Source organism: Palaemon carinicauda, chromosome 34, assembly GCF_036898095.1.
Source record: "Palaemon carinicauda isolate YSFRI2023 chromosome 34, ASM3689809v2, whole genome shotgun sequence".
Taxonomy (NCBI): Eukaryota; Metazoa; Arthropoda; class Malacostraca; order Decapoda; family Palaemonidae; genus Palaemon; species Palaemon carinicauda.
This window is the reverse complement of record NC_090758.1, coordinates 68,326,901-68,339,265: the sequence shown is the minus strand read 5'-3', so window position 1 is coordinate 68,339,265 and position 12,365 is coordinate 68,326,901.

The following is a 12,365-nucleotide window of genomic DNA, read 5'->3' as shown; positions in this document are numbered from 1 at the left end:
TATTATTTACTTTTCTTTTTCCCAATGTAGAATTGTCTGTTTTACCTATGACAATTTTGTGTAATAAAGTACTAAATCAGGGTAATTACACCCTTTTGTATTTCTACTCCCTTTATCGATTGATTATCAGCAATGAATATTTGATCTTAGGACAGAATACCCGATATATTTCGAAAGGAGTAAGTCTAAATAACTTGAAGTTGATAGCGTGTTAGCAAGTGACTTTGAAGGTAAAAATCCTTATCTTTAACTAATACCTCACTACAATATATCAATGCTTCTATCCATTGTCATTGTCTCCATAAATAACATAAAACTCCTGTCCACCATCTCACTGAGGTCCCTAGCATGGAGCTGAAACAGTGTCTAGGAGTGGGATAGCTTTAGACCTGACAAAGGAAAAGTGGGCCATAGTATTATTTTTATTTTCACATATGAGTTTTTTGGCCATAGGACAGGGTACATTTTTTTTACTCAGAGTGAAGGTATGTGACCGATAGCATAAAACTTATTATTAGGGTGTCTGTGCCTTGTGTGCAAGTTCTCATTTTCCTTACCCACTGATCTTTGCTTATATGGTGTAGGGAGACTATTGGAGCAAGAAGCTCCTACTTAACAATTGAAATATGAATAATATTTTATTCATAGTATGATAGCTGTGCTCTCTGTGTAGGAGGTAACTAATGCCAATGAGTTTTCTGCAGATTGCAGAGTTCTAAACCTACTATGGTTCTTGTGCTCACTGCCTGAAATCATTATGATGAGGAGAAAGCAACAAGGAACCTGGATCCTGAAACCTCTTCTATCAAAGCTTGTCTACACTATTTCATACAAACTTGTTGACCAATTTTTGATGGGATTAGGTTATTGTTCTATAACAAAAATTATTATTAAATACTAGAAGAAGGAATATGCTATCAAAGTAGAAATTCAAATCTAAGATTATAACATCATGATGAAAACATTTGTTACCTATACCTAAAAAGCTTGGTTCACTTACTATATTGATACTGTATTGAAATCAGCCAATTTTGAGGGATATGCAGGTAGGGAAGAATGAAGCAGTCCATATCCTAATGCTAGAATACACCTTTAGACCTTTAGGGGGGTTTGTTGATTAGTTCCTAGGAATAGAGCCTATAGTTGTCTTATAGGCCAAGTCACCTAACTAAAGCTATTCCTACATGTGTTCTCTTTAGTTACTAAAGATTAATGATGGTAAAATAATAGCACTGTTAGTAGACAACATATGAGGCATTTTAGGGTTTTTTGAGATGTACCTTCGATTTTTTTTACCTCTATTCAACTGTACCTAATTCCTATCTCCCTAATGTTATCCAACCAGAGCTTTAGAGTTTAGTACAATTCTGTATCTGGGCCTCGAATGGTCTCATATGCATGAGCTGGAAATATCTAAACATCTCAATCGTCCACAGGATAAATTAACCATCAATAACTTCATATAAAAGAGGAAAACTAAGTATTGGAAAAACAAATATTTAAAAAACATTTCCTTCACCATTTCCTAGCAAAGAAATTATAAGTGAGATAAAGTTCAGTTAATCAGAATCAGAGACTTGAAAGTTCGCTCAGTCCAAAGCTACGAGGGCAAGTTCTCACCAAATGAACTTGATTGAGGTCTTGAATACAAAAAGCAAACCTATGACCAGTATTAAACTCACTTTGACGGAAGCCAAAAAAGTATCTCTGAGACCACTGCTCTCACTACTGTGCTGAGTTTAAGAGCATCATCTAGTTAAACTCAATCATTAGATTCTTGCTATCTCTGGACAGGAGCCAGACGCCATTGGGATGTTGAAAAAAAGGTCCCAATAATTCAGCCCTCTGGAAATTCTTTTTTTTTTCAAGTCACGTGAAAGCGAACACTTGGTGACCAATCACTGAGAGATCAAAGATAATACCTTCCCACGAATTACCTTTACATATTGTTATTCGTGTAAGCAAGAAGACCAACAAAGCTTGCTTTAGGATTATTCTACTATGGAGAATCTTTATATTATATCAGTGGGATTTATCTATGAATGTCTCACTAGAACAAGAAACAAAGGATTAACAAAGTGAATAAGGAGCACTGTATTATCACTGAAGGGCACAACACACTGAAATAACTTTGGTGGGAAATTTGCAAAGCTTCACTCTACTATAAAGCTCTATTGTATGTCCAGAGATCTAGAAAACTCCACACGGACTAAGTAATTTTCAAGTCGGCTATTTAATTTTGTCATTGCTAACGTCATGTCACGTGAATTCGACTTAGCTACCCCAGTGAAATGGTGGACAGGAATTTAAAATTTCGCTGAAGTCGGTGGATGGGAGCAGAGATGTATTTTATAAGGTTGGAATTAAGATCTGCTTCTTTGAAGCTCACTAATTAAACTTACTCTCCCTAACATCCATTATCTAATTAAATCTCTTCAAGATCCCGTGTATAACTATCCCGTACTAAATCATTATATTACAAACACAAAATCAATCAAATAAAACATTTGAATTTTAAAGAATTCAATATTCAAGTTTTCAAATGTTCGTTTACCTAGGTAACCAAATCAGACAAAAGCTAGAAATGGATGACTTGACCAACCATTCGCTTTACTCTTCTATTATCAGGATGACCAAGAATTAAGGAAAAGATAAAATAAAGATAATTAAGATTACGGTTTAACTCGTAAATAAGATTACGGTAAAGGCATTTCATAGAAGTGTCATTCAGAATTTATCTACAATTGCACACCCATTGTATAATTTGCTGATTAAGGGTGTAGAGTGGAATTGGACAAAAGATTGTCTGGAATCTTTGAAAGAATCAAGCAGGAAATAACTTCACATACTTTTATATCACATTATCAAATTGATTTGCCAATTAAATTTGTTTGTTATGCATAATAAATAGGTTTGGAGCAGTATTTTCTCATTTAGTGCTGGTTGGAACAGAACAGCTAATTGCTTTTACTTCTGGAGTCTTGAACAAGACAGAAAGGAATTACTCTTAGATAGAAAATGAAGGTTTAGCATTAGTGTCTGGAGTTAAGAAATTTCATATGTATCTTTATGGAAGGAAAAGGTTTACACTTGTTACATATCATAAACCTCTATTAGCAGTATAGGATCCAAAAGCAAGTTTACCTAAGTTAATACCTTCAAGACAACAACGTTGGGCAATTACATTAGCCGCATATCCTTATGATATATAATATCATCCTACGTCAAAGATGCTTTATCTAGATTTTCAGTAGACAAAGCACCAAAAGAGTATGATGACAGTATAGGCTATTACTTGTTTCAGTATATAATATACCCATTACAGCCAAGAATATTGTACATAATACCAAGAAAACCCAATACTTAGTAAGGTTTTAGAGAGTTTAATGACAGGTAGGGACTTTTGTGGGCATGAGGTAAATTGTAAAGTTTATAGGGATATATGGAGTTACTTGAATAAAGCATAAGGGAGGGGTCGAGAGTAATTATTCCTAGTTCACTGAGGTATGAGCTTTCCAACGCATTGTCAGGTCAAGGTCTATTACAAGAACTTTTGTCTGGTGGCCAGGTGTAGATAGAGATATTGAATTATTTGTAAGAAATTGATTGAATTGTACTATGTAACAGAACAACCCTCTATTTTCTAGAATGTTAATGTGGGAATTACCCAAGTATCCACGGCAAAGAATGCACATATATTTTGCAGGTCCTTTCCTAGGTTATTTGTTTCTGATAGTTGTAGATGCTTACAGTAAGTGACCAGATGTAATCCCAATGAAGAAAACAGCTTACGCCACAATTCATGAGTTAATGAAAGTTTTTTCTTCACTTGGAATTCCGGAAAGAATTTTAAATGATAATGGTCCACAGTTTACCTTACAGAAATTTAAAGATTTTTGTGAAGTAAATGGTATCAAATATACATTTTCTGCTACAAATCACCCTTCAGTGAAAGGAGAGGCTGAAAGATTTGTTCCACTTAAGCATACCATGAAATGTAGAAAGGCCAATTCAGATAACATATTTTTCAATGGTGTCTAGATTTGTATTGTCTTATAGAACAACACAACACAGCACAATAGGTGTGACATCATCAAATTTGGTGAATGGGAGGAGGATTAGGTGTAAATTAGATTTGTGGTATCCAGTTTCTAAAATGATTTAGAGGTAAAGGGTTTAACACTTGATAGGTACGCTCCTCGGACACCCCTTTAAGGGTATACTCGGAAACGCGCGACCCCGACGGCAAAAAAAATTCTTGAAAAATCAGTTTTTGCAGTAACCTCCTTTTTTCTTTTGCCAAAAAAAACTTCAATGAATGCTTAAAACAACTGTAAAGATAAATACTACTCATCTGCAGAAAAACTATTTATTATAAATATTTTAAAAAATTAAGTAGAAAAAAAAGACCTTACATAAAAATTCATAAAAAAAAGTTTATATATATATACATAGGAATTGATTCTTGAATGTTTAGGACACATCTTGATGTATTTTGGATTAAGTCAGACCCATGGAGGTGAAGATCTGAAATGAGAAAAAAAGGGTAACTTTTTTTGACCAAAAAAATTTGTCCAAATTTCATGAATTTTTTTGGGTACCCAAATAAAAAAGGAAGTGGCAAATTTTTTTAGGGAATAAACATATGTTATCCTAAAATAGAAATATGTAAAAAAATCTTCATTATTTTGTAAATTACATTTATATCAGGGGCCATATCTAAAGGTAATTTTTTGAGTACTGGGAAATTTCGTAAAAAAATACATATATTTAAAATATAATATGATATTTATGCAGTAAAAATATATCAAAATATCACAAATTCTATAGGGAACAAGAATATATATAGATAGGGCAACTTACGCTTCGGATATGTCCACAAAATGGCCGCCAACCACACTGACTCAGACTCCCTAATCTGCCACTTGAAATGTAGGAAGGGTATGTCAATTTCAAGGTGTTATTTACTAATCTAATTATTCTTGGATATGCATAAAAATTGTATTGTAGGTTGCTGGATAATTGTCGATTATTTTACGACTATAAAATTAAAATTCTGACCCAAAAATTTTTTTTGAAGGGAAATAAAATCGAAAAAAAAATGTAAAACAATATAATATTTTAGCTAAAAAAATTTGATGATATTCAATCAAAAAAGAAGTAAACAAAATTTTCCGACAAATAAACATCTAGAGGAATCATTACTCTGTGATAGTTCCTTAGTACGTAGTAATTTTGAAAGAAATGGGAAAAAACGATAAAGTGTCAATCGCAGGAAAATCGAACACATACCTATATATACGCCATATCTGGCTTAAAAATAAAAATAGGCATGGGTAGCCAGATCATCTAGAAACACTTTCCAACACTATAAAAATACAAGTTTTGCGACACTACTTGCCAATTCCTTACGGTAACAAGACTAAGCAAAAAAAGGCAAAACAAATAAAAAGGGGCACTCGCAGAAAAATGGCCAACATTCTAATATACGGCATTTCAGAAAAATAGAATTTCAGCCACGTACTAGGCAAACCATCAAGGCACATTTTCTGACAAATAAACATCTTAATGAATCATTACTCAGTGATAGTTCCTTAGTACATTGTAATTTTGAAAGAAATGGGAAAAAACAAAAAAATGGCAATCAAAGAAAAATCGAACACATACCTATATATACGCCATATCTGGCTAAAAAAAAGATAGGCATGGGTAGCCAGATCATCTAGAAACACTTTCCAACACTATAAAAATATAAGTTTGGCGACACTACTTGCCAATTCCTTACGGTAACATGACTAAGCAAAAAAATGCAAAACAAATAAAAAGGGGCACTAGCGGAAAAATGGCTAACATTCTAATATACGGCATTTCAGAAAAAAAAAATTCAGCCACGTGCTACGCAAACCATCAAGGAACTTTTTCCGACAAATAAACATCTAAATGAATCATTACTCTGTGATAGTTCCTTAGTACGTAGTAATTTTGAAAGAAATGGGAAAAAACGAAAAAAAGGCAATCACAGGAAAATCGAACACATACCTATATATATACACCATATCTGGCTAAAAAAAAAGATAGGCATGGGTAGCCAGATCATCTAGAAACACTTTCCAACACTATAAAATTATAAGTTTTGCGACACTACTTGCCAATTCCTTACGGTAACATGACTAAGCAAAAAAATGCAAAACAAATAAAAAGGGGTACTCGCGGAAAAATGGCCATTCTAATATACGGCATTTCAGAAAAAAAAAAAATTTCAGCCACGTGCTAGGCAAATTATCAAGGCACATTTTCCGACAAATAAACATATAAATGAATCATTACTCTGTGATAGTTCCTTAGTACGTAGTAATTTTGAAAGAAATGGGAAAAAACGAAAAAATGGCAATCACAGAAAAATCGAACACATACCTATATATACGCCATATCTGGCTAAAAAAAAGATAGGCATGGGTAGCCAGATCATCTAGAAACACTTTCCAACACTATAAAAATATAAGTTATGCGACACTTCTTGCCAATTCCTTACAGTAACATGACTAAGTAAAAAAATGAAAAAAAAAAAATAAAAAGGGGCACTCGCGAAAAATGGCCAACATTTTATTATAGGCATTTCAGAAAAACAAATTTCAGCCATGTGCTAGGCAAACCATCAAGGCACATTTTCCGACAAATAAACATCTAAATTAATCATTACTCTGTGATAGTTCCTTAGTACGTAGTAATTTTGAAAGAAATGGGAAAAAACGAAAAAATGGCAATCACAGGAAAATCGAACACATACCTATATATACGCTATATCTGGCTAAAAATAAATAGGCAGGGGTAGCCAGATCATCTAGAAACACTTTCCAACACTATAAAAATATAAGTTTTGCGACACTACTTGCCAATTCCTTACGGTAACATGACTAAGCAAAAAATGCAAAACAAATAAAAAGGGGCACTCGCGAAAAAATGCCCAACATTCTAATATACGGCATCTCAGATAAAAAAAAGACATGCACGTGTTAGCCCAACCATCAAGGCACACTTTCTAACACATAAACATGAAAAAAAATCAATAATATACGGCAATTCCTTACTAAGTAGTAAATTTTTACAAATATCGAAAAAAAATAGAAATTGGCAACCGCAGTTAAATACCCAATATACCAATAACTACGTCGTATCTGACAAAAACAAAGTCACGCATGGGTAGCCAGATCATATAGACACACTTTCCAACACTAAAAAAGCAAATGTTTTACGACACTATTTGGCAATATCTTACGGAAAAATGACTTGGCAAAAAAATGATAAAAAATGAAAAAGAGGCACTCGCGGTAAAATGCCCAACATTCTAATATCCGGCATCTCAGATAAAAAAAAAGACATGCACGTGTTAGCCCAACCATCACGGCACACTTTCTAACACATAAACATGAAAAAAAAATCAATAAATACGGCAATTCCTTAATACGTAGTAAATTTTTACAAATATTGAAAAAAAACAGAAATTGGCAACCGCAGTTAAATACCCAACATACCAATAACTACGCCGTATCCGACAAAAACAAAGTCACGCATGGGTAGCCAGATCATCTAGACACACTTTCCAACACTAAAAAAGCAAAAGTTTTACGACACTATTTGGCAATATTTTACGGAAAAATGACTTGGCAAAAAAATGAAAAAAAATGAAAAAGGGGCACTCGCGGTAAAATGGTCCTCGTGGTGATGAACGACATTTTAACTAAAAAAAAAATCATGCACATGGTAGCCAAACAATCCACCAAGACTTTCCACAACTGATAACCTATACAAGTTGCACCATTCTACGACAATTTCATAATACGTAATAACTTTGATAATTATGCAAATTACCTTAAAAAGGGTAAACTCGGTCGCGCTCGACCCCGACACGTCTCAGAAATCGGGGAAGGAGTACAGCTACAGCAATGCACATCTGGCCACTACTAGAGCGTGTCGGCGAGACACCTACTACAGGTCGATCACCCACAAATTCAGTCACGGGGGTGAGTCACGTGAGAAAAACCTCTTTTCTTTTACGCTCGGGGTCGCGGACGACCCACCGTACCGTTCCAGGGTTAAACAATTAAAAAGTTTCCCAAAAGTAATACCTTTATTCCCTTGTTCTGATGTCATGGTAAGATCATACAATACTCCAGAAAAGTGGATACCAGGAGAAATTGTAAAAGAGGTAGGAAATTAACATAATGAACTTCAAGTTGGTGGAAATATTGTAAAACGTCATGTTGATTAATTACGGCCGGTAAATGAAAATTTTGTAGATCATGTGAATGTTAGAGATGAGAAATTTTCAGAAGTCATATCAAATATTAGCCAAGATGCTCAAAAATCAGATGTAGATTCAGAATCTATTCATGTACCAGTACAGTATGAAGTTAGAGTACTTCCCTATAGGATGAATAGAAGGAAGCCTCCTGAGAGATTAGATTTGTAGTTTTGTACAATGACGAGTTAAGGGAGAGGAAACTGATATGTATTTTGCACTGTTATACTATATGCGCTACGGGTATTAAGAGTAATAATTGCACAGTATTGCATTGTTAGAAAGTGTTTCGGCCCCGTTCATCGGGGTAGCAAAGTATGTTATAAAGGATTTATTCATTCATTAATTGTCCTAAAGTTAGGAAGTGATTCTTCTTACTCTAGTATTGCCGTAGGATTCGATCTTTTGGGAGCGATGCTCACTTTCATTTTCTCTATGTATGTGTATGAGTTTAACATCTCACTTGAGAGTCAGAAGTTGTTGAGAAACGATAGAGAGCTGTGGAGCAATGTAATCTTAAGTCCATTAAAAGTGTTTTAAGAATACCAATGTATCATTACATCCCACCAAGAAGAATCCACGAGAGTAGTATGGGATAGATAATAACACTATTGAATGGATATTATTCCAGGTATGTATGAAGATATCATTTCACTTGGGATAATCAATACCCTACAAAACAGAAAGCTAATTAATTCCATATATAAGAGGTTAGGAAGCCTATTTTCATATTATAAATTTGTTCGGAATCCCATTATTATGTCGAATCGGGTGACATTTAAACATTAAATGTCAGTTGGATAAAAAATAAAAATCTTTTTTTTTTAGCAGTGAAAAATTACCATTTATCATCTACTGTTGGTTAATCATTTCCAAGTTTCATAATCTTATTTATGATTTTTAGTGAAAATATTTTTTTTCAGATTTATAAATAGATAATTTCCATATAATTCTATATTATCAAAATTTGAAGTATTTATAGATGACTGTCTGCTAACAAGAAATGCCAATTTATGTTCTCGCAGATCCCTATCTCCCCACAAGGATATTATTATTGCAGCCCCGTTTATGGGGTAAGTTAAGCTCTGGACCTACTGTTGCATATATATATATATATATATATATATATATATATATATATATATATATATATATATATATATATATATATATATATATATATATATATGTGTGTGTGTGTGTGTGTGTGTGTGTGTGTGTGTGATGATTAGATAATGACTTAGCGGTGTCAAATAATCAAAATCGAATATGGTTTTTCTTTGGACAGAATGTCCTGCAGTGCAAATAGTTTTTGAGATAACCGCAGTAATATATCTACATTTCTCCATTTAATTTTTGGTATCGACACGTGTTTCGGATCACTTTGCGAGCCATCTTCTGGATTTCATTGTTTCTTAATTACACTTTAATATATAGGTTATTTTAATAAAAATCTGATACAGAATTATTTAGATATTAGGGAAAACATTGAACAAAAATTGCTAAATAAAAGTTTTAGATTCTTCGAAACATAGACACAAAAAATTGGAGATCATTTATAAATGCATAAATGATTTTCCATAAGGCTTTAAGGATTTTAAAGAAAAAAAAAAACGATTTTATTCTTTGTAGTCATACCGATGTTGGTTCCTCAGGAACGCCATATAAGCAAACCAAAGTGTGAAACTCATATTTGCAGAGATTTGGTATGTGATTTGCAAAGCTGTACACCAACCTTTTTGCAACCTTGGAAGCTTGAGCTTCAGTGGAGAAAGAAAAAAAACAACATGGATAGAAGTTTAAAAACTGTGTTATAGCAGAGAAAATGTAGTAGCCTAGCGACAACAAATTGGCTTAAAAAAAGACGCTGTTCCAAATGGAATATAGTCCGAGGTCAATGCTAATCACATATCATATCTCTGCGGGAGCAAATTAACTTTGAAATATTATAATTTAAAAAAAAAATGACGTTCCTGAGGAACTGATAGTTGTCCCGCTACAAAGAATGGAATCCCTAAAGCTTTCGAAAAATCCTTTTGGTATTTATAAATGATCCTAAATTCTCGTATTCATAGTTTAAAAACAAACATATTATGTTTTTTATTTTTTCTCCAAAAATTTAAATAATTTTGTATCAAATTTTTACCAATATAACCTATATATCAAAGTGTAATCACAAAAACTCAATGATCCAAAACATGATGCGACACCAGACAATAGATGTAGAAAAGGAAATGTATTTCTGCCATTATCCTGAAAACTATTTGGAGGACATTCTGTCTGAAAAAAATGCCTTTGATTTTTGGGCAAAACTGAGATATTGTCTATTCTTTGTAAAAGTAGTATAACATACCCAAGTATCGTATTTAGAAATGACAAGGCATGGACAACATGGATTGAAGAACAGCGGATGCTACACTAAGGAGAGAATAATGGAGCTAAGATACTTCGAATTATTATTATTATTATTATTATTATTATTATTATTATTATTATTATTATTATTATTATTATTATTATTATTAATATTAAGAGCTAAGTTACAACTCTAGTTAGAAAAACAAGAGGCTAAAAGCCCAAGGACTCCAACAGGAAAAATAGTCAAGTAAATAAAGGAAATAAGGAAATAAATGAACAATATAGGAAGTAGTGAAAAATTGGAATAAAATATTTCAAAAACATCAAAACCAATAAAACAGATATTTCATATATTAAATATAAAATGACTTAAATCCGCCGGTTCAAAACAAAAACATTAGCTGCAAGTCTGAACTATGGAAGTTCTACTGATTCAATTTCCCGATTGAGAAGATCATTCCACCATTTGTTAGCAGCTGGAATAAAACTTCTAGATTGCTGTGTAGTAATGAGCCTCGTGATGGAGAAGGCCTGACTATTAGAATTAGCTTCATGCCTTGTTTCAAGAGCAAGATGGAACTATACAGGAAGATCTGAATGTAAAGGATGATCAGAATTATAAAAAAAATCTTATGCAACATGCATAATAAGAATCAGTAGCTGAAGACTAGGTAGGAGAATATTACTCGAAACAGGGTATAAGGAATGAATTAAAATACTTCTTCAGAATAAATGGATAACCAAAAATCCTGAAAGACTTTTTCAATAAGGCAATTTTTTTAGTACATTTAAAGAAGACACATACCTTATATGTTTTTAAAAAATTGTTTTCTGTCGAGAATCACACCAAATATTTGAGTCATACAAAGTTAAGGAAATATTACCAATACTTAGATCCGATTGTTGAGGAGCAACTGTTCTTCATCTACTTATAATCATATTTTGACTTTTATTAGGATTAAAGCTTATATCCCACAATTTGCACCATGAATTAATTTTAGCTAGATCTCTATTAAGGGATTCAGCAACCTCAGATCTACATTCAGGAGATGGAATTAAATGCAACGAGAGTAGCATCATCTGTATATACAACAAGCTTTTTTTCTAGGCGAAACAACATGTCATCTGTATATATTGTGAAAAGTAATGGACCAAAAAAACTGCCCTTAGGAACAACAGATATCACATTTCTATACTCACTGTGCTGTCCATCAACAACTCTTTGTGATCTATTACCTAAAAATTCAGTAATGATGCTAAGAAACGACTCATCCACTCCGAACTGTTTGACTTATAAAACAAGGGACATGATAAACACGGCCGAAGGAGGGACTAAAATCAAGGACGATCATATGTACTTCCTCACCACAATCAAAGGATTTTTTTTACACATTAGAGAATTTGAGAAGGGCATCACATTCTCCAAGGACTTTACGAAAATCAAATTGTAAACTCGTAAATTGATGATTACCTTCAACAAACCTATTAAGACGTTTTGCCATAAGCCGTTCAAAAACCTAAGATAATATGGGAGTTATGGAAAGTGAGTGGTAATCAGAAAGACATTTAGATAGAGAAGTAACATTACCAATACTCCAACAAGTGCTAAAAGCTCCTCTGCTTGCTAACAAACAAAATAACATCATAAGCATCAAGGTCTATTAAGAGAACTTTAATTTCACTAGATTGAAAAAACTAAACTAGTTAG